This window comes from Rhineura floridana, chromosome 1, assembly GCF_030035675.1.
Source record: "Rhineura floridana isolate rRhiFlo1 chromosome 1, rRhiFlo1.hap2, whole genome shotgun sequence".
Classification (NCBI taxonomy): domain Eukaryota; kingdom Metazoa; phylum Chordata; class Lepidosauria; order Squamata; family Rhineuridae; genus Rhineura; species Rhineura floridana.
The window spans coordinates 229,220,799-229,245,041 of record NC_084480.1 but is presented as its reverse complement, the minus strand read 5'-3'; positions in this window follow the sequence as shown (position 1 = coordinate 229,245,041).

Genomic DNA, 24,243 nt, shown 5'->3' with positions numbered 1-24,243 from the left:
GATTTGCAAATGAGAAGCAATAGGGTTTTGTATTAGTTCTGATTGTCTATTGGGCTATCACAGGTTATATGTTTTTTTCATTTTCTATGGCAAAAACTCCAACTAATTTGGCTAATGAATGCTTTATTCTTTCATCAGAACTTTAGCAGTAGTACTAAAATATTAATAAAAAAGAAAAGGGAAAGGAAAAATACTTTACATACATCATTCAGCTGTATTGCTAATTATAGATATAGATATAAAAGATAAATGGCATTTTGCCAAAAGTATTTTTGTCTACATTTTATACCTCATCCTTGGTTTTCCAAGCTTGGCATGGAATGCTTCTCATACAGAATTAATTTGAAATGCTGCATATTTATTATCATAATCATCATATTCAAAATAAAAAATATATGTACCGCCTTCAAGTTGATTCCAACTTATGGTGACCCTATGAATAGGGTTTGCATGAGGCTGAGAGGCAGTGACTGGCCCAAGGTCACCCAGTGAGCTTCATGGCTATGTGGGGATTTGAACCCTAGTCTCATTTTGTTCTCACAACAACCCTGTGAGATAGTAGGTTAGACTGGCCCAGGCAGGGTTATTCAGTGAGCAAAAATGATGCAAATAAGCTCTCTTTTAATTGTGCTATCGACCTGCTTACTTCCACTCTGACTGGGGCATCTTGCAGCATGGGGAAGAGATGGGGGCACATCACAGCTGAAGTTCACCCATATAGGAGCATTATCTCTTGTTTATTACAGAGACGCCTGTTGCAGGTTTTGCTGCTGAGAGCAGCAGTCAGTTAGTGCGGCCACTTGAGTCACAGCTTGTTGATCCTGAGGAGGCAAAACTAGAAAGTGAGGTTCAGAAAGGAGGCCCTGTGCATGAGGAGGAGGAGGGCATGAAGCAGTGCCAATTGCCCACAGCCACATCTGCAGAACAGCAAGTACCATGGTTTGGCTTTGAGAAAGCTTGTACATTTGTGAGCCAGAGTGGGAAAAATGTTGTTGTACGATGCAATTACTGCCTTCCAAGGATCAAAAATCTGAGATCAGCTGTTTCCTCCTCATCCAATGTGAAGAAACATTTTGAGGTAAGCCTTTGTCATGCTGGTCCTCAAAGAGTGTCCATTGTCTATTTATGTTTAAATTGTGAAGTTCCTCTTCCATTTTTTCTTGGATTCATGCTTTGTTCTTCTTCCTCAGAGGGCACACCCTGAGAAGCTGAGAGCAATTGAAGAAGCAATAAAGGCAAGGAGACGTGGCCTTCCTGAACCAATGCATGACACCCCTCCTCCCAAAATGCTGAAGCAGCAGCAGACAACCCTTGAGAGGTGTGGATATGGCAGGGAGCCTGTCACCCAGAGCAATCTCGACAGGAGAATCATTGATTTCATTGTAGAGGAGACATTACCACTTCAGACTGTGGACAAATCATCATTCATTAATCTGGTTCACATTGGACTCCCCAAAGATCTCACCATCATATGTGCCAAGACTCTGAGAGACAGAATTGAGAAAAGAGCATGCCACATGAGAGAAACTCTTGCAAACCGAATGGGTGCTGTGGCATATATAGCAACCACTGCAGATTGTTGGACCAATGGCAAGAAGAGTTACTTTGGGGTAACAGCCCACTGGATCAACCCAACTACCCTGAAACGTGAGGTCGGGGCCTTGGCTTGTAAGCGTCTGAAGGGGCGCCATACATACAATGTCCTTTCAAAAGCACTGCATGATGTACATGTGCAGTACAGGATCCACAACAAAGTTATGTGCACTACTACAGACAATGGCTCCAACTTTGTGAAAGCGTTCAGAGTTTTCATGGCCAAAGAACCAGTGGAAGCTGCAGGCACCAGTGACGAGGATGGTGATAACCAGGAGGAGGAGGAGGCTGAGGTGGAGTTTGTGCCTATCTGTGAGATCCTGGACACAGGACCTGAGGCAGAGGAAGAAGCTGCAGACTCAGGAGAGGATTTTGTTTTACCACCACACCAGAGATGTGCTAGCCACACCCTCAACCTTGTGGCAACACAAGACATAGAGGCCACACTTTCTGACTCCTCTAAAAGTAGTCTTCTTGGTCCTTTCAAGAAACAGTTTCGTTCCTTGATGGGAAAGTGCAGCAAGTTGTGGTCCAAGCAGAACCAGTCAGCCCAGATTGCTGAGTATATCCATGCGCAATGTGGTGTGTATCTGAAGGTACCGAATAAGACCAGGTGGAATTCCACCTTTGATGCATTGAAGCAACTACATGAGCTCCTGTCAACTGTGCCACTAAAAATGCATGCCATAATGGACCGCTGCTCCTTGTCCAGGATCACAGCTGCTGAGATTGAAGTGGTACAGGAATACACAGAGATTATGGAGCCACTAGCCCAGTCCCTAGATATCCTGCAACGGGAGAACGGCATGTTCATGGGGTATTTGCTACCAACGCTCTGCAATCTGGACCGCAAGTTAGAAGGACTGGAAAACAAACCTGAGAGGTACACATACTGTTTTCAGCTGCTGAGAGGTGTGCGCGAAGCCCTAAGAAAGCGGTTTGCAGCTATCTGGGAGGACAAGAGGCTTCTTCTGGCAGCCTGCCTACACCCTCACTTCAAACTAGATTGGCTGGAATCATGTCAGGCCACCACCCATACCAACAAGTAAGAACATTAGGGAAGCCCTTTGGGTGGATTACTCCAAGGGAAATGTTGTCTCAAAGGAGGCATCAGAGGGCTTAAGGTGGTAGGCAGGGGCTGGTCCTTTTCTTCCTGGGGCTCTTCATCACAACCTTGGGTTGCTGCAGGTAATCCTTAAGGGTCTGCTGTGCTGCCCCATGAGTGTGGTGACTTGGTCACCTTCCTACCTTCCATGTCATCATCCACAGGCTCAGACTGGACCCTGAACCAGGGGACATGACAAGCATCAGGAAATGAAGAGCAGATGATGGTTTCCTAACATATATGTGTTAACATATCCTCTCTCTTTCTTAGATACACAATGGAAGCCTTGTTGAAAGCTGAAATAAAGATGGGTGTACTTAATGAGGACAGTGATCAGTCTTCAGATAAAGACCAGGAAGGAGATGACTTAGAAGATGACTTCTTTAACTTTCTGCCCCACGGCAAGAAGTCAGCAGTGGACACTGCTGAGGAAGAACTGGTGAGGTACCTGAGGTCTCCCAGCAGGGAAGTGTCATCACTCCATGGCTTTCCACGTGTGCTGCGGTGTTTTTTGCAGCACAACACAGGCATGCCTTCAAGCGCCGCAGTAGAACGCCTGTTCAGTACTGGTGGCAACGTAATGACTGTAAAAAGACATTCCTTGTCTGACATGCTCTTTGAGCATCTTGTTCTTTTGAGACATAACAGAAACATATTATAAAAGCATTTCAAGTGTAAAATTTGATTTCAAGAGTTGGGGTATCTTCATTGCTTGGGGGGATGTGAGATTCTGTTATGCCATTATGTTAATCTTATGGATAATTTTTTTTATTCTACTACCCCCTGTGTGTGTGTGTTTATTTTTAATATTGTTTTAGGCTTCTTAGATGTGCAGCAGCCAAGGCCAGCACCTTGTAGGAGTTTTTTTAAAAAAGTAACTGAAATGTAATTGTAGTGATTACTTTTGAGAAAAAGTAAAGTAATCAGTTACTTTCAGAGCAATTGTAATTGTAATGGTAATTACTACTTTTTGGGCCAAGTAATTGTAACTGTAATTTATTACTTTTTAAAAGAAATCTTCCAAGCTCTGTCAGTTCCAAAGGAGCACCTTCCCCCTCCTGATACTTAATAAAATTAAGCTAGAGATGTAAGTTTTGATTTTGCAAAGTAGCTCCCCTTTCCTCACATCCTCACATTTTCTCCACTAATATTGGTGTTTGGATCGCTGAGGCCACAAAGCTCTTCAGAGGTCTCTACGTTAATTAGTGCCTACCTTGTAGACATCCCACTTAGAACACCAAATTCCTGCAAAGTATGCTGCCTCATTTAAATGAGGCTTATGCATATCCCTATTAGATAGCACATTTCAGGTAGTTGGCTGATGCCTACTTAAATATAATCATACAAATGGTTTCCAGATATTCCACAGCACAAGAGTAAGCCAACATTTTCTTGGTTCAAAATTTATTTTAAAAATTGGTCTCAGTCACTGGTTTTCAATGTCCTCTTTCTTCCTCTACATAATACGCATATAACAGCTAAGCACTGGTACATCTGCAGATTTTTAAACTTATATATTTGACCATCTGCAGAAAGAGAAATTAAAATGAGCCAGGGTAGCAGGCAGTAAACTGAACTGAAAATCTGTGTAACTTTCAGTGAAGGAGCTAAAATGTTATTTTATTTATCTAGCCATTTGAAAACCATGCTATTCCACTAAAAAATCCCCAGTGAGAGACAAAAAAAATCCCTACTATATCTGGATAAATTGTTTCTCTATTGATGTGTATAAAAAAGTTATTCAGTCATACAACTGAGACCTACAACATAAGGTTGCAACATGGAACACTCCTGTACAGGGTTTCAGCCAGCCAGCCATTTCTGTAATCTATTTCCTCTCTGTTCCATTTCCTTTCCCTATCCTCATTTTCTGTAGGCTAAGAAAGAGTCTTCTGAATTGTACAAGTCCCCTACACCTGCAGCAGTGAAACAAAATCAGAAGAGCTCCCATCTTTCCACAAAAAAACCAAAAACCTTTCTAGCTACAATAGACGAGGGTTGTACCTATGCACTTCCCCGTGACATTTGGGACTATCCCCAGAAGCAAAGAGAAATGCATAGACACTCACCATCAGTGTATTTGATCACAGGAGAGTGAAGACTGACCTCTGACATCCCCCTCCCCATCCCAGCAATCAAACTGGGAACCTCAGCAGGAACAGACAGATTAGATGGATGGATGGATGGATGGATGGATGGATGGATGGATGGATGTTGGATAGATCTCCACAAGGGTCTGCTGTCAGAAGGGAAAATCATCAGGGCCAGCTGGAGGTCCTTTCCAAAGGTGAAGGGCAACAGAGGCTGACTATACTGGCAGTTGAATCTTATGTCAACACTGGCAATGAGGAAGGGCACCTGAGGACACAAATAAGGCTTCATGTCACACAGCCTTCGGTCCTCCAATAGTCCTGCCCACCAGCGACTGCTGTCTGAGATAGGTGGCTCACCTGCCTAATGGTAGGGCCTGCCCTGAAAGAAATAATGTGGCAATGTGTATGTGTTAGCTATGTATATCATTTACAAAAAAATCTATATTAAGTGATACAGCGAGTAAAGGATCTTATGTGTGCAATGGTTTGCTTGCTTAAACCATGAAGTCCTACAGTTGATGTTAACCTGTGCAGTGTGCACAATGAGTGTATTCACATAGCCATTAGCTAGGTGATTAATGAGATGAGTTGATCAAAAGGCAAATTAGTTTGAAAAAGCCTTGTCCATATGACTAGATTTTACTTGGGTTGTATTTAGTATTTGTGGGAAGAAGAGAAGCTCAGTTGTTGAATCTTATAATTCTTCATTCACTTCCATAAAGTGTGTGAATATATAGATCATGTTTTTGTGCACTGCTGCTACTGTTCTGACCTCTGGGTTTGCTTTCACTGAAGATATTCACACGGCCGGTCACCACATGCTATTTCAAATTAGGATATGAGAAACACAGAAACAAGAAGGTTGTGTAAATCATTCCCAAGTTTAATGAGATCCCAAGGCTCATTCTCTATATTCTGTTTACCGTACACTTAAAACCATGCAACATTTTTCAAATTCATTTTAAATTACCATTTAGATACCATAGCTGTGTTCTCTGTGGCAGCCGCTCCAAGAAAGTGAGTGAAGTCAGGCATGATCAATGACCTTGAATACAAGAACTGGCAATTTTTAGAAAATCATTTTGAGCTTATTCTCACACATCCAGGAATCTAGTCTTTGTAGTTAGTCTCATAAATCCTAAGCCATTTTATGAAAAATGTATTCTCTTTCTCGTTGTTTTCTCATAGCAATGTGAACTGATTTTTCTTATTCTTTTTGTTCCTGCATCTTTTTAAAGATTTCTTCAGCATTTGATCATTGGGATTTTAATTGCACATAAAACTGTTTCTCCGTAGTGTCTGATATGTAGTCCAACTGTTCTATTTTGCAAATACAATTTATTTAACACTATTGGCTTGGTATAGACAATATTCTCTGACAATAAGATCATTTAATAGGAGGTGGAGCAACAGGACAAGTAACCAAATTCATAGAAATAAGAGGGTTTTTTATTACAATTCTCAATGCACATAGATGTGCAGGACAGGAGCAAGGATACTGAGTCAATGCAGGAGCAAGAGGTTCAGGACCACAGACAGCAATACTGCTCCAATAGCTATCTTAACACTGGCTTGCTAGAGTTGCCAGAGGTTTACAGTTGGTCTGGAAGATCAAGACTGAAACCCTACCTTCTGAGTGCTGCAACATGCCAGTTAAAGGGTCAGTGTCCTTTGATGCAGCAATCAGCTCCTGCTTGGGGCTTTGGGGACATGGGCTGCTTTCACACATGGGGCTAATAGCACTAGTTTAATGGATTAAAAAGGTAGCGCTTCATTCCAGATTTCAAAAATCCCTTTCACACTGCAGTACCTGTTATACCGGCATTTTGCGCAACAGTCTTTCATACAAAGAGCACAGAGCAGAGTTTTTCTCCCCCCCCCCTTCATTCGGCCTCACGTGACACCGGATGAGCAGGTCTTCACCTACCTTTGGTTTGAGGCCTGTTCTTTCGGTGCGTGGGGTGTGTGAAAGAGGTGCAATCGCGATCAGCTGAAAGGCACGGCAGCGCAGCAGCAGAGGCTCTTGTTGAGCACAAGCAGCAGCAGCACAGGCTGTTCTCTCAGGAACAGCTGGGATTGGCTGGGAGGCTCGGCGGTGGCAGCGCAGCAGTGCGAAAGGCTGCATGCTGGGAGGGCTTTTGGTAAGGGTGGGAACGCACTGCATGCTGGGATGGCTGTCACATGAGCAGCGGCAGCTAGCGCAAAACTCCCACAATCTTCCAGGTTCCCAGCCTGCTATCGGAATTTTTCTGGTATCATTTATTGCAGAAATTAGCGCTAAACTTTTAAGGCTTGGGTCATCCTGATGAGGCACTGGACCTTAAAGCACTGCACTGACTGCCACTGAACTACTTGGCAACAACAGGAAGTGGCTTGCATCCAAAACCAGGGGAGAAAGAGGGACGGAACCCAAGATGCTAGAAAAATATGTATTTATTATATAATCAAAGCCTGATGTGTTTCAGCCTGTTAGTTTTTAGGCCTTCATCAGGGGCTGTAGATAAAAAGGCAGGAACAAATTTACTTTCAAGAACAGAAGAAATCATACATATAAAATCTATAAAACAATCTTATCACATACAATGCAGGCTGGCAAGAAGTATCCTCAAATGAGCAATCAGCTTTCATCAATGTAAACGCCTCAAAGAGAAATTCATTAGGGATGTACACGTATATACAACCAACTGAACTACTTGGCCCAGTTCCAGATATTAGTGGTAGCACATAAAGCCTTAAATGGCTTGGGACCCAAGTATCTAAAAGAGCGCCTTGCCCAATATCAACCTTCTTCAACCCTACGATTGGCAGGTGAGGCCTTGTTGGTAGTGTTACCGTTGGGGGCTCCCCATGTGATGTTAACCCATGACAGGGCCTTTTCAGTGGCACTTCCCTGTTTGTGGAATGCCCTCCCCAGTAAGGTGTGTCTGTCTCTCTCATTGACTTTCAGATGGAATTTAAAAAAGTTTCTGTTTACTCAGGAATTTGATGGCAAGAAGACACTCTTCCTGGGAACCCTGACTTACTGGATGAGAGAATGTTTTCAACTGTTTCTGGAATGTTTTTAATGGTAACATCTTAATGGTAGAATGTTTTAGCTGTTTTTGGAATGATTTTAAATTGTGTTTATGGATGCGTTTCTCACCCTGGCTCCTTCAGGAGGAAGGATGGGATATAAATTGAACAAATATTAAATAATACATAACAATTAAATATGGATGTTGGTGGTCCTCCAGACAATCTGATCCTAAACGATTTAGGGCTTTAAAGGCTAAATTTATCAACTTAATTTGGGCCTGGAAATGAATGGGCTGCAAGGGTAGCTGCCACAGAATGGATGCAATGTGTTCAGAGCCCCTAGTTCCTACAAGCACTGTTGCTGAAGTATTATGCACCAAATGAAGCTTCTGGGCCTTCTTTAAGGGCAGCCCCAACTGCAGTTATCCAGCGTGGATGCAACCAATCCATGTGTCACTAAGGCAAGTTCTGTCTTTTCTAGAGGAGAGTGCAATTTAGTTGTGAATTATATTGCTTTTGAGATTTTATTTATTTATTTTTTAAAATATATAGATCACATCAAAATAGTGTATTATTCTTTGGAACATTGATCTATGTTGAACAAAGCTGGAAACAAAGAAAAAGGCTTTCAAGGGTGAATAGAGACCTGCTTTACTTCAGCACTAAGCAGAGCAGTAAGTGGACAGAAGGAGTTATTAAATCACTGATGCTAACATATTGTTTAAAGTGTCTCAGTGCAGAATATGTCTCATTTTGTACACTTGAGCAGCTAGCTCATTCTGTGAAATTAGTCATTACACTACCCATATTCATAGAAGAAGCTAGGAGAAAATATGGCATATTAAACAGTCATGTCAAGGATGCACACCTTAATGTGGTGAGGGGGTTTGAGAGTGTTGAAGGAGCTGAGAGCAATGCCATCAGAAGTCTAGACCAAGAAGCTAGACTCCTAGCAGGGGCACCCAAGGCAGAGTGGTCAAAAGCTGAGACATCAGACTAAGATGCATCCAAACTCAGAGGAAGGCAATGGTAAACCACCTCTTAGTATCTCTTACCACGAAAACCCTATGAACAGAGTATCCAAAATGCAACACGAGATAGTGCTGGAAGATGAGACCCCCAGGTCAGAAGGCACTGAACGAGCTACTGGGGAAGAACAAAGGACAAGTATGAGTAGCGCTGTGACTAATGATGCTGCTGGGTCAAAGCCGAAAGGAAGCCCAGATGCTCACAGATGCGAAAGGAGAGCCCGGAGTTGTATGACACACACAATAGGAACATGGAATGTGAGAAGCATGAACCAGGGAAAGTTAGAAATTGTCAAGCAAGAAATGGAACATATCAGCATTACAATACTTGGCGTGAGTGAATTAAAATGGACAGGAATGGGACATTTTCAATCAGGCAACTACAAAATATTTTATGAAGGAAATGTGAAATTAAGAAGAAACAGGGTTGCTTTAATAGTGAGAAGTGACGTAAATGTTCAACTGCCGTGCCAGGGATTGTATAATTGTGGACAACGTTGGGTTCATCATATTTCTTCCGAAACCTTCCAAAATAACAGACAGCTTCCTTTATGTTGAGGGCTGCATTCCCTCCCTGGGACAAACTGTCAGGGGTTGCAGGCCAGCAGTGGATCCAAAGCTTGCCAAGGATAAGGTCAGAGCCAGAAGTGGATGGGGCCATCTCTCCTGTCTCTTTCTGTGACTCCATTTTATCACTGTCTCTCTTTCTGGCACCTCCTCTTTTTATTCATGCCTGCAGAAGGGCCCTGGTTTAATCTTGGCATCTCCAAATAGAGCTGGGAAATCCCATGCCAGACAGTACTGGGTGAGATGGACCAATCGGCAATGGTAATATGAAAGGTAACCATGTCATTCCCACAAATCAGTTACATAGTTCTTGTTAAAATGCAGACCACATATGAAAGGAGCTCTGACAGCTGAATTTGGCCTGAGAATGCCTTTTTATCAATAACACTTCAAAAATGAAAAAAGAAAAAGAGAGAAATTGTGAGTATGATTAACATAGTGGCTGTCTAATTCAAACGAACATGTCTTCTTAATCGGCAAAGAGCCACAGTATTAAATGTGAAATATTAGGCTCCTATTGTCAATTTGCTGCAGAGAAAACATAACCCCCAATAGTCTTTTTATGGAGACATGAACAATCTTGCAGTAGAAAACAATGGTCATGATATTTCTTTGGACCAGTTCACACAATAAATGTTACTTCTATGTGACAGTCCCAACTGTTCATTGTTGTACGTTGAAATAGTTTGGACAAACATGGTATTGTGTGAACTGCCCCTAAGACTACTAAAATGTTTCTGTTTTAACCAGCATAGCCTGGATCAGTTTGATACAATTACAGTTATGCATCAATTTCAAATATATGAAAAGAGAGCCGTCCTCAGCAAGGATATGTGCAAACCTGGAGCAGCCAATGTGGTCCTCTCCAGATGTTGGACTACAAATCCCTATCATTCCTGACCATTGGATATGCTGGCTGGGGCTGATGAGAGTTGTAGTTCAACAACATCTGGAGGGGACCACATTGACTGCTCCTGCTGTAAACCCTGCCAACATCTGCAGCCCACCCATATCCTTGCTTTTGTGATGTTACAAAATACCATAGTAATATGGCAGCAATCATATCCACTTGTTACCACCATATCGTGAAATTCAGAAGGCTGCTTTTAGTCTACATATACCTTCAAACAAGGCAAAGTTCAACCTCTAAATTAATCCAACACAACTATTTTAGAGGCACTGTTTTCTTTAATAGTTTACATTATAGTCGAAATGTTCAGAACAACATGCCTAAAATCAGCAGTTGTTTTCAGACCAAATGTTCAATCTATATCTTGCATACAGAGTATTTTTAGCCAATCTGGAGTGGTACAAGATTTTTTTCCAGATGATGCAATGCTAGCTCATGGCTAGTAGAATTAGATAGCAATCCACTGCCCAATTACTTTTAGAGCAATTCTATTGATGTTGATCAGAGTAATCTGGAGTAAATGAGTTTCTGATGGGACTCTTTTTTTTTTGGTTTTCATTTCTATACTAATGACAGCCAGAAGCACAAATGCCAGAAAATATCATCATAGTATTTATCATCCAGTAATAACAGCTAGTACCCAAGTGGTGCAATCTTTTAATTTTTTTACTGATTAACACTTTCAACCCTCTTTTCATAACAATTGTGTATGCTTATGCAATTTACTACAAATTATTCTTTGGGAGAAATGAGACCATAGAAAATAGGCAACAGCTGCAAATCAGTTTTATATATTTAACTCAGCAGGGTTTCAAATCAATAACTAATGCATGAATTGAAGATATCCATAAATAATTTAATGCTTAGTGAGCCTCAGTGACTATAAACTAATACTGCTATCATTTTTAAGGCTGTTTACAACTGCACAGATGCTTTCCATTTCCCAAGCATATTTTCCACAATTCATGCCTTGCAATGACTTTTCTCTCCCGAGTTCCCAATTCCATCCTCCATCAAGCATACAACAATAGTTCTAAAGGGGACAAACAATCTTGAGTGTGTTGTAGCAAGCACCATCTTAGAAGAGGATTTCCTCCTGTGCAAGGGAGGAATTCCTCTTTGAAATCAGCCCAACCTATGTTTTTCTTCTCTTTTTTTAAATTTAAAAATAACTTGATTTTTTAAAAAAATGGTACAAAGATAATCACAAATGACTTTTTAATTAATCCAAAGGTTTTTAATAAATTAATCTAACTGATTCATTGACTCAAGATGCTATTTTGCTGAGCCAGGCTGGCATCTTACCTGAATGTAAGCCTGGAGGGTATATTTTCCAGCTCAGGATCCCTGGAGAAAGTGGACTCCAATTTATTATTTATTTTATTTTATTAAATTTATATACCGCCCCATAGCCGAAGCTCTCTGGGCGGTTCACAACAGTCATACATCAAATACAATAAACCACATATTTAGACAATTTTAAACAACTTTAAAATTTTTAAATTCTTAAAAAAGTTAAAAAACAATTTTAACACATACTAAAATGCCTGGGAGAAGAGGATAAGATAATAATGTTGGTGCCAGGCGTACCTCATCAGGAAGATTGTTCCATAATTCGGGGGCCACCACTGAAAAGGCCCTTTTTCTTGTTGATACCCTCCGGGCTTCCCTATGAGTAGGCACCCGGAGGAGGGTCTTCGATGTTGAGCGTAGTGTACGGGTAGGTTCATATCGGGAGAGGCATTCCATCAGGTATTGCGGTCCCGAGCCGTATAAGGCTTTATAGGTTAACACCAGCACTTTGAACCGGGCCCGGAAACATATAGGCAGCCAATGCAAGTGGGCCAGAATTGGTGTTATATGTTCGGACCACCGGGTCCCTGTTATCAATCTGGCCGCTGCATTTTGCACAAGCTGCAGTTGCCGAACCGTCTTCAAAGGCAGCCCCACTTAGAGCGCATTGCAGTAATCTAATTTAGAGGTTACCAGAGCATGAACAACTGAAGCGAGGTTCTCTTCAAAGGGGAAGAGACTAAAAATGTGTTGTTCTGTTGATTACACAAGGGCAGAAATGTGTTATTAATAATAAAGTCAACCACAGGCAGACCTTTGATGAAGAATGTTCTCAGAACTGACCACACACAATCCCTGGTAGTTCACTAGGTTCCAGGTAGAAGCCCAGAGTACTTGTAGGGATTATTAAATAATTCAGTCTTTGCAAATTCCTGTATGAAATAACTTGATCTGGGCCTTTTTGATATATTTCGACCAAATCTCAAATTTCTCCAAAGGTTGCAACACAGTATTTGGCAGCATAAATGTATCAAAATGCATATTGAAATATCCATTTTATTTTTTTTAAAAATCACAGATTAATAAAGAAACTTTATGGAATGAATTTGCAATGCAAAAGTGTCACAGCCCAGAAATAGACAGATTTGTCCACCCCTAAGTCCTTCACACTGATTAAGGGCTCAGTTGCACACCAGGTATTTTCCCCCTCAGTGAAGCCTACCGTGCCAGAATTTCTGGGCACGACTGTTTCCCTTTCTTTAATGATTGCCTGTATATATTCTGACCAAGAATAACAGTGAAAGAAACATGGCTTCTGTCTTTTTAAACAGGGAGAAAGAAGCTATTTTTCCAATCCACATTGACAGTAGGAAAGGAGGAAAGGAGTGAATCAACTTGCGTTTAAGTTTTCTAGCACAGGAGGACCTGTCCTTGCTTATAAAAAATATCAGTTTGGAGAAAATATAGATTTAATTAAAATACTGCAGCTTGAAACGGGAGCTGAGTTCACATGGCATGGCTACCAGAGAGAAGCCACTGAGAAGTTCGTTCATGGGGCGACTACTTCTTGCAATAAGCCATTAGTATGAGCAGTAGCTGCCAAATGAGTCACAATTTGATTTGGTGGCTGGGTAGAATCACAAAATCGTTTTGGTATCACCAGATCACAGCGGGAGACCCTCTTGGCATGACAGTGGAGTACCTATGGGATCAGTCAATAATATATATATTATAGGAGCAGTCAGTTGTTTAAAATATTTTTATTTTTTTAAACAAATGTCAAATTTGGGGGCTTTTGGGAAGCCACAATAAAAAAATCTTCCTGGGGTCCATCTATGGCCTCTGGGCCATGGGATAGCCACCTCTGCACTACTCCAAGTACCCACTTTCAGAGATAAGGAGGGTGGCTACTAGGGACAGGAACATTTTTGTTGTTCATGGTGACAAGGTGACAAATAGTGTGACACTATGGTGAATCAAAACACACAAAGAGCTCATTATAAAGAGTAACTGCCATATGGATACAATTTTAAGTGAATTCAACCATTTTTAAGTTTCAAGTAGCGCTATGCCTCACAGAGCTGTACAGAATTCCCTGGGAAGAGGGACTGATTGTTAAGCCACTCTGGAAACTGTAAGTCTGTGAGGGGAATAGGAGTCTTTTAACAACTCTCATCACCCTTAACAAACTACAGTTCCCAGGATTCTTTGGGGGAAGGCTTGACCATTTAAAGTGACATGATACAGCTTTAAATGTATAGTGCAGATGGAGTCTGATTGAAATTCTAAAGTTCCTTGACAATGAGGGAGAAAAGTGGAAGACCCTTTTGCAGAGGAAGAACACTTTTGGGAAGTTGAAGGGCAGATTTCAGCACAGCGCTAGCTTTAACTACTTTGCCACAATATTTTCTAGCTTGCTCATGTCTGAGATTCTTCTGGAATTGTGTCCAGTATTATAACAATATATTGGATGGCATACTTTATTGCCTTCATTCAAAACACTGAAATTGTATGTGTGATGCGCTGTTTTGTTTGTTTTTAAATTTAAGTATCCAACACTGAAATATATTTAATAAATCTAAGACCAAATAAATATTTTGTAAATATTGAGTGCTGGTGGGTAAGAGTAAAGGTCCTCAATAGCAATTGGAAGTCTCAATGGAGTTAGCAGAAAGTGATCCCAGAGTAGTATGCTATATTTTGTGTCTGAACCTTTTGATTTAAGATTGTTTTAGGATGTGAGCTAGTATGAGGTGCATGTCAGATCAACATTTACCCTTTTATATTTTTGCTATGAGACCTTAGGTTCCATCTATCTTTGTTTTAATTACACAGAAGTCAATGTATAGATGCAAGATGCTTGCCAGAATTCATTCCTGATGTAATTTAAAGGTTGTACGGAAGTCAATGGATTTCCACTATGATGAATTAGCCTCAGAGGCTATATTTTTGCTTCCAGATTTCCAGGACGATATGATTTTGCTATTATATCAACCACACTCTATTGCTGCAAATCAAAGGAACAGTAGGTATATATAGTCACTGTATGTACCTGTATCTTAATAGAAATCTTTGCTGCCTCCACTACCATCAGGAAAACCTGCTTCTGACATATGTTACCAGGAGTTGGACATAGGAACTGGGATTAAAATGCCACAATTTTATTGAGGAAATTGAATGATGTAACTGTGTCTGAGGGTTAGTGAAGAACTTGAGCATGCACAAAAGGCTAGAGGTATGATTTGGGGCATGGATGATATGGTTCTTCCTTGCAACAGGCCTGAATCTTGCAGCATGAATAATATCAGTCAGTAGCATGCAAGAAGTAAGCTGCTGCTGGAACTTGGCATCACCCATTCTGTGTTCACTGATACTGCTCCTCAGGGCATTATTTTATTGGCCTCACTTAAGCATACTTGCATTGTTCCAAAATCATTAAATACAGGGATTGACAAACTGTGCCTACAGATGTTGTTGAACTACAACTCCCATCATCCCTGACAATGGTCATGATGACTAGGATAACTCCTCCATGCCTGATTTAATATATACCCTTTAACTGCCATAAAAGCAGTGCATACTGATCCTTGATAAATGTTACTATGGTCCATAGCACCGTAGCAGGCCCATAGCAAATTGTTGGGGTCAGGGTCTTTATTTTAAAGTGTTTTTTTTTTATGTGTGGGTGATTCTATCTTGTACTATTTCCCCAATTTCACTGTGCAGTTCAAAGTAATGAATCTAATTTGATTTCATTTATATATTTTTATAAAAAATATTTGTATACAGCTATTTCATTAAAAACATCAAAGTGGTTTACAACACAATAAAAACAATAACCATCAAATAAAAACATTTGAAATACAATAAAAACAAAGGTCAACTGTTGCTAAAAAAGCATCTTCTTAATTCCCTGCATGAGCCTGGTGGAACAGAAAGGTTTTCAGCATGCATTTAAAAATTAAAACAGAAAGTGCCTGCTGAATCTCTGTTGGCAGAGCATTCCAGACAACTAGGCCAATGACAATGAAGGCTCAATTTCGTGTCAGTGTTCAGTGGGTCTCATCAACTCAGGGGATAACCAGAGCTGCTCCTGCAGATGATCTCATTGATCGAGCTGGGATATAAGGGTTCAGGTGATCCCCAAGATACCCAAGTTCAGGGCTTTGTAAATTAATACAAGGACCTTGAACCTGGCTCAGTAGTGGATGGAAAGTCAGTGCAGATGTTTTAAAAGTGGCATCACATGTTGTCAGTCATGTGCTCCCATCAGCAGTCTGGCTGCTGCAGCTGGAACTTCCAAACCAGGGGGAAGGGCAGCCGCACATAGAGCACTTTGCAGTAATCCAGCCTCGAGGATACCAATGTATGGACTACAGAGGCCAGGCTATTCCTGTCCAGGAACGGCCATAGCTGATGAACCAAACAAAGCTGGTAAAACGCACTCCTAGCTACAGAGGATACTTGGGCCTCTAGTGACAAAGATGGATCCAGGTGAACCCCTAGGCTAGAGACCTGTTGCTTCAGAAGGAGTGCAATCCCATCCAGAACGGGTAACCTGCCTATCTCCCAGACATGGGATCCATCAACCCAAAGAGCCTTCATCTTTCAATCATACAAGCATAGTTTATTGGTCCTCATCCAGTTCAGTACATCATTCAGACACCAATCTAGAGCATTCATAGCCTCTCCTGATCCAGATTTTATAGAGAAATAGAGCTGCATATATTGCTGACACCTTGCTCCAAAACTCCTAATGATCACTCCCAACAGCTTCATATAAATGTTGAATAGCACTGGGGACAGAATAGTACCTGCAGAACCCCATAGCACAAGTGCACTTGCCCATAGCACTCACCCAGTGTTACCCTCTGGATGCGATCCTGAAGGTAAGAGCAGAACCACCATAATACAATGCCTCCAACACCCATCCCACTGAGTTAGTCCAGGAGGATACCATGGTCAATGGTATAAAATGTTGCTGAGAGACTGAGCAGAAGTAACAGGGCCAGACTCCGCCATCTCTCTCATGATAAAGGTCATCCATCAGGGCAACCAAGGCTGATTCTGTTCTGAAACCAGGTCTGAATCTAGATTGTGATGGATCTAGGTAATCTGTCTCATCCAGGAATACCTACAATTGTTCTACAACCACCTTCTCCACCATCTTTGTCAACAAAGGAGTGTTGGTGACCGGTCTACAGTTGTTATGCTAGATTGGGTCCAGTGTGAGCTATTTGAGAATTGGACACACCACTGCCTTTTTAGGGCAGTGGGCATCACATCATCATGCAAGATGTATTTCCTATACCTGTGACCCATTTAGTCACCTACTCTGGCTAGCTTTAATAAGCCAGGATGGACAAGGATCTAATAATCATATGCATCGTCAAAAAAATGATTACAATATCTAAGTAGACTTTTGCCTAGAGAGATTAAAACAATGTGTGGGATTAGACTGTCCACCCACATAAACCAAGTCATTGGCATTGTGGCATTTTATGTATGTGAAAATGAATTAATTCCCTGGTTTATTTCAGTCCCTGTTAGACACCTAGTGGGTTGTATTTTAGGACAGAAAGTTGGTGTATAAATATTTAATTAAAAAAATTAATGATTCTCAGCTGCTTCTGAAGTATGCAGAGGCAAAACTTAAGATCCTGAGGAAAAAATAGAACTATGAATGAACATAAGTGCCCCTTACATTTGGCCAGTGTGCCCAACATCTATTTCCATTCATTTTATTTCCAAATAGTGATAAAAATAGTCTTATCAGAACATGCCAGAATTTTTGGCATCAACAATAATTTTGGCATCCTGATTCCATTTTTAAAGTGCTTCGCTCAGACTTCAAAACCCTGTCAGAAGAAACAAACAGTGCCATAATCTAATGTTCTCACTGCTTGGGCAAGGGGTGACTGGGGGGGAGGGGATAAGCTTGCAGAGTTCACATTCATTCTGTCAGAACTTCATCAGCTCCTTCTACTGAATTCTGCATTAATATGCAATGGGAGTTTTGCAAGAGTTATGGCCTGTCACACTTTCTACAATACTCTACATAATGGCCACAATATGCCTGTCATTCGCTTATCTTGTCTTTCGCAGGGTCTGCTATAAAGCACAACTTAAGGCCTTTTAAATAATTAGATAAATATGTATTTTTGACAGGCCTTACTTGTTCTGACTCCCAGCAGTAACAACTGGAATTCATAATCCCTAATTGACTGCATGTACCCCTAGCTTTCCCTCGTAGGTTCATAATAGAAGGTCTGCCTTTGTTGTGGCACATGGGGTGCTTTCACACATGGGGCTGATTGCGTTAGTTTAATGGATTAAAAAGGTAGTGCCTCTGTCCCGATTTCTAAGATCCCTTTCACACTGCAGTACCTGTTGCGTTAAGGAACACCTAATTTTTCAGCCGATATACTGGCATTTTGCGCAACTGTCTTTCACACGGCTTGTTTTCGTCCCTCACCCATGCACACTGTTCTTCACTGTGTAGGAGGTCTAAGATCTCGTCCCGTTGCCATGCAAGCCCTCTCCCTTTAGGATCTGACTTTTTAAATTGTTTTAGTTGTATCAAGATGGGGGTATGTGTGGGAAATGCTATCTGCACCGATGCCAGAATACCAGTACAACGTTCATCAGGCAAAAAAACAACAACAACGCAAGTGACTAAAGGGCGGGAATGCACTGCATGCTGGGATGCCTGTCACATGAGCAGCTGCAGCTAGCAATAAACTCCTGCCATCTTCAGGGTTCCCATCCTTGCTAACGGATTATTTCTGGTATCATTTATCATGGAAATTAGCGCTAAACTTCCACTACATTCCACTAGAATTCTGGAGCTAGCTTATGCATCGTGTGAAAGATCAAATATAATGCCCAAATTACCAGGTAAGAAATTATCAGAATAACGGAATAAAGTGCAGTGTGAAAGCAGCCAGCCAGAGCTTGGAAAAGTTACTTTTTTGAACTACAACTCCCATCAGCCCCAGCCAGCATGGCCACTGGATTCGGCTGATGGGAGTTGTCATTCAAAAAAGTAACTTTTCCAAGCTCTGGATGACATACCCAGAATAAGATACCTCTGTCTGTTTCCTTGAGATCAGAGGTGTGTCATGTCTTGCATATGACAGTTGTTGCAGCTTCACAATATCTAAATGAAAGAATACTGCCTGAGATGTGAGTGGCTGGTTTGTTTGTTTGTTTTTAATACGAAGAATTATAACCCAAAACAATGATATTATCACTGGGCTTGCAAAACTTCAGGCACAGTAGTTAAAAACTTGGCTTGGTGCTGAACACGTGGGTTGTTTAAGAGGGCAGGAAGCATGGGCATCCACAGGAATTTTTCCATGGAAGGGCAAAGTAAAACACTGCAAGGGGGAGCAGGCTAGTTTCTCATATACACAAAATGAGAAGTATAGTGCCTGTATATCTTGCCTCAAATCTCAGGTTCTCCAAATACTAGAAACTTTCATCTTTAAAAAAAAATGAAAGTCAGGAATCTGCAGAATATGGTTCATGGGGGGGGGTATAACCTTTTCCTTGCCCCCTCTCCATGGTTGCTCAGGCAGGAAGGAGATTTCTTTTCTGGACCCATCTTCCCACACAGCTTCTCATCTCTTGGTCTCAGGTCCTCCAGTGTGAAGTATCAAATATTTTATTCTGAGTATATGGTTGAGCGCCATTTACTGTGTGTATATCTTATAATATTTGTCTAAGACTGTCATCATGCTGCCAACAGATGGTGCTGTGAACTACAGTGTGACAACAACCTTCTAAATGCTGCAGGGCTATGGTAGTGGTGGCAGTGGGCAACAAAGGAGGTGTTGGTTGTGCCCAGGCAGCCTAAGAGAGCCATGAAAGAACAGTCATGGCATGCCAGGGCAGCTCTTCAGCAACAGTCCTGCTCTGCCACCACCACCACCACTACCACCCACCTCACCGACCATGCTGTTTCAGCCTCAATGGCAGAGGGCAAGAGGGAGGGAAGTGACAGGAGACCAGGATGGTTGCTGAAGAGTTGCCCTGGTCTGTCCTGAGTGTTCCTGTGAGGCATGCCTTGGCTAGCCACCTCCCTCTTCTGCTTCCCTCCTCCTTGTGGAAGAAGGTGTAAAGTGGCGGGAGGTGGCAGCTTCAAGACCTGTAGAGGGGGGAACGGCATGTAGGGAGAGGTGGTAGCTTGTTGACCTCTAGAGGGGAGAGGAGGTGGCTTGATGACCTGTAGAAGGGGGTGAGGAGGCTTGGCCAGGTCTAAGGGGAGGGGGAGTTTGGCAAAGCCTGAGGGGAAGTTTGGCAAAGCCTGAAGGTAGTGGGAGGTTGGCAAGGGGAGTGGAGGTTAGGTGTGGTTGGTGTTTCTCTGCACCTCCAACATTGGGGGCGGGGAGGAGAAGCAGGAGGAAGACTGTAAAAGGCTTTGAGTAAGCTGTAATGGGAAGGGTGGTTTGGGTGTGGGGTGGATGAATGAAGTGAAGCAAACAGGGGTGGCAGCCCCTAGTTTTCTATATTTATCTATCAATCTCTCTATATCATAGTCTCCCTTTTTGTTATAAGGTTACAGTACAATCCTGAGAGCTACTCATCACAGAAGCTGAGAACTGGACAAAGTCTCACTGTTGACATGTTCTTTTATAGAGCTGTCAGTTGCTTTCGTTGCCATGCAAGACACAGCTGAGTCATTCTTGGCTGGGAGAGACAGGGAGGGGATAGCATTCCATCCCATCCACATTTATTTATTTATTTTATTTTATTTATTTATTAAATTTATATACCGCCCGACTAGCAATAGCTCTCTGGGCGGTGAACATAAAACAGCATAAAAATACAATAAATAACAAAATAATACTAAAATACAAGCAACAATCCAACACAATAAACATTTTTAAAATTAAATCAGTGTAACTTAAAATGCTTCAGAGAATAGGAAGGTTTTGACCTGGCGCCGGAAGGAGAGCAGAGTCGGCGCCAGGCGTACTTCCTCAGGGAGACTGTTCCATAGTTCGGGGGCCACCACTGAGAAGGCCCTAGATCTTGTCATCACCCTCCGGGCCTCCCTGTGAGTTGGAACCCGGAGGAGGGCCTTCGTAGCAGAACGTAGTGCACGGGCCGGTTCATATCGGAAGAGGCGTTCCGCAAGGTATCGTGGTCCCGCACCGTATAAGGCTTTATAGGTTAATACCAACACTTTGAATCTAGCCCGGAAACATATTGGCAACCAGTGCAAGCTGGCCAGAACAGGTGTTATATGCTCGGACCACTTGGTCCTTGTCAGCAATCTGGCCGCCGCATTTTGCACTAGTTGTAGCTTCCGAACTGTCTTCAAAGGTAGCCCTACGTAAAGCGCATTACAGTAATCCAAACGTGAGGTTACCAGAGCATGTACCACTGATGTAAGGTCCTCTTTACTCAAATAGGGACGTAGCTGGGCTACCAACCGAAGTTGGTAAAACGCATTCCTAACCACCGAGGCTACTTGAGCCTCAAGTGAGAGGGAAGAGTCTAAAAAGACTCCCAGACTACGAACCCGGTCCTTTAGGGGGAGTGTAACCCCGTCCAGGACAGGGTATATATCCACCATCCGATCAGAGAACCCGTCCACCAACAGCATCTCAGTCTTGTCTGGATTGAGTTTCAGTTTGTTAACTCTCATCCAGTCCATTGTCGAGGCCAGGCAACGGTTCAGCAAATTGACAGCCTCATCCCACATCCCATGGAACCTCTTGGCTCACACTAGAACTGTGTCCATCACAATTGGCAGGACAAGTCCTACCATTATGCAAAGTGAGTCATCTGCCTCATGTTGCAGATATTGGGAATGGCAGCAATGGCAGCCCCCTTGCTGCTCCTTTCTAAGCCCCCAGGTAGTCCCCTCAGTTGGAGGGCAGAGCTGTATATGTATAACTACAGAGTCTGTTCTCTACCCCCCCCCCGGACATTCCACCACCCTCAGAAGTTCAGGGGTGGTGGTGGCCTCGGAGAAGCATTCACTGTGGCAGTTCCTAAGCTGTAGAATATTATCTCCACAGAGGAGTGTCAAACATCTTCAGTATATAGTTCTTGTTGTATGCTGAAGACTCTGTTCTTTACCCTAACCCTTTGACACCTGAGATATAGGCCACATCCACCCTGTATATTTAAAGTACTATGATATCGTTCTAACAGTCCTGGCTTCCTCCAAAGAATCCTGGGAACTGTAGTTTGTTAATTGTGCTGAGAGTTGTTTGGAGACCCCTATCCCTCTTACACCGTTACAGTTTCAAGAGTGGTTTAACAATCAATCCCCCTTCCCAGGGAACTCTGAGATATTTTAGGACCCATCGTATTATTTTAACAGTAATTTGTTTTAACCAATTTTAATACTGTATTTTAAAATTGTTGTAACACACCCTGGGACCTCATGGTAAAGGGTAGGTAAGAAATCTTCAATAATAATAATAATAACAGCAGCAGCAGCAGCAGCAACAGCAACAGCAGCAACAACAACAACAACAATAATAATAACTCAGTCTGGTGTATTATTATTCATCATAGGTGATGAAACCTTGATCTCTAAATTGTTGATGGTGACCCATCAAATGAAAATCAAATCTATTGGAAGACCTGGACTTGGCTGCACAGTATAAATATGGAATTTGGTGTTATTGGACAAGATTACCTAGAGTCGACTCTCCATTTTTTACAAGGCAAGGCTAAACCAGATGCATTTGTTGCCATCTGGTGGTCATTTATTGATTATGTGAGGGGCTGGCTTGTGTAGCTGTGGTCAGCTGAGCAGGCCCTAGCCCGCTGGGGAGGACCAGCCTCAGAGGAAGACGATAGTAAACTCCCTCTGAATACCATTTACCATGAAAACCCTATTCATAGGGTAGCCATAAGTCGGGATTGAATTGAAGGCAGTCCATCCACATGATCAGCTCCCGCCAGTTGCTCGATCTATTTGGTTTTCTAAATTTTTGCTGGACACTTCATTGTATATTATATCATTTCATTTTGCTTACCAATATAATCAATATGCTATTGTGTCATTCTCTGTGATATTGTGGAATTGTGGACTGTGGTTTTTTTTGTTGATGTTTGTTTATTTTTATGTTGTTTATATGAAATATAAAAGCAAAAAAAATCACTGGTGATAAAGTTATGCCTTCATCAGCAGTGTTAAAGTAAGATTCTGTACATGGAACGGGGAGGGGACACCATATTGTCCTTTGCCTTAGGCAGCCAAAGTCTTGGGCAGCCCAGGTAATTGGCAGGAAAGGGGGGAATAAAACAGGATCTATCTGGGATGGGGAACAGATAGCTGGTTCTGTCCCAGTTCCAAATGGGACTTGACCATATATAGTGTTACAGAATTTATTCAAGATTTTAACAGCAGCCAAACAAGCCTACAGTAGATTTCTCTCATGAATGTAAGAATATGTGGGGTGCCACTGATCATAAAATAAATTCATAAGCAAAGTTCTTGTAGAAATTTATTTAGTGCCAAAAGCTGCAGTGAGTGAACAGGGACCTGTAAATCAATAGCACTAATTTCTGTTGTTTCCGTTTTGCACATTAATGACAGTGTAAAACAGGGCTATGCCAATTAAACACATACTGAGATAAATCACAGCCACTCTAGAGAACTTTCTGAAATGGCACTTAAGGTAAAGAGTAAATAATCCGTTTTTATGTACTTCCCTAATGGCTGCTTCTGTTATTCCTCTTGCATTATTGTTTTCTTTATCAAATAAACAAATTGGAGCATCTTTTAAACTTATTCAAGACTAGGCCCAGTTCCAGTCTCTGGCAGGAAAATGTGTTCACCATGTCCACTCTTGCCTTCCCCAAGCTAACACCTCAGGGGAGAGGTTGTTGTCATTCACATGAGCAGGGTTAATCCAGCTACCAATGAGCATCTGAGGAGGAGTGTTTGGCTACTTGAATACTCAGAGAACCTCTAATTTCTAGTCTAGTTTCTTGCATGTGTGTGGATTGACAGAAACAGAGTAAAAACATAATTGCTGTTCAAATAACCATTTTAGTTTGTTTGTTGTTTGCTTCCCATCAGTGATAGCCATCTTTGGAGTCACTGCTCTGTATTCCACTTAAGAGCATAAGATAAGCTTTGCTGAATCAGGTCAAAGGCCCATCTAGTCCAGGATTCTGTTCTCACAGTGGCTAGCCAGATGCCTATGGGAAGCCCATAAGCAGGATCTGAGTGCATCATGGGCAGGGCCTGTCTAGTGGCAGTGTGCCATTTGTGGAGCTTCCTCCCAAGGGAGGTCAGACTCACTCTTCTCCACTGTCTCTTAAGCTGGTGGTTCAAGGTTGTTTGTTTTTGCGCGATTGCTAGGAAATGAAGAGGCAAGACAAGATGAAGTGTGGGTAAATCAAGGGCCACATTTATTGGAATAAAGCCAATTACATGCTTGATTGCATAATAAAATGAACTGCAGAGACAATCGGGCGAGGATACCCTGCCATGGGAAAGGGGGTGGTCCAAGCCCAATCCCCTTCTCTGGGCTCCATCCTCGCAGGGTGGTTAGGGAGGTCTTCCTGGTTCACCCCCCTTGGGGCCACACAACTCTGAGTGGGTGTTACAGGTTATCCACAGAGGTGAGCCTTATCCTGACAACTGGCCGCACAACCTGGAAG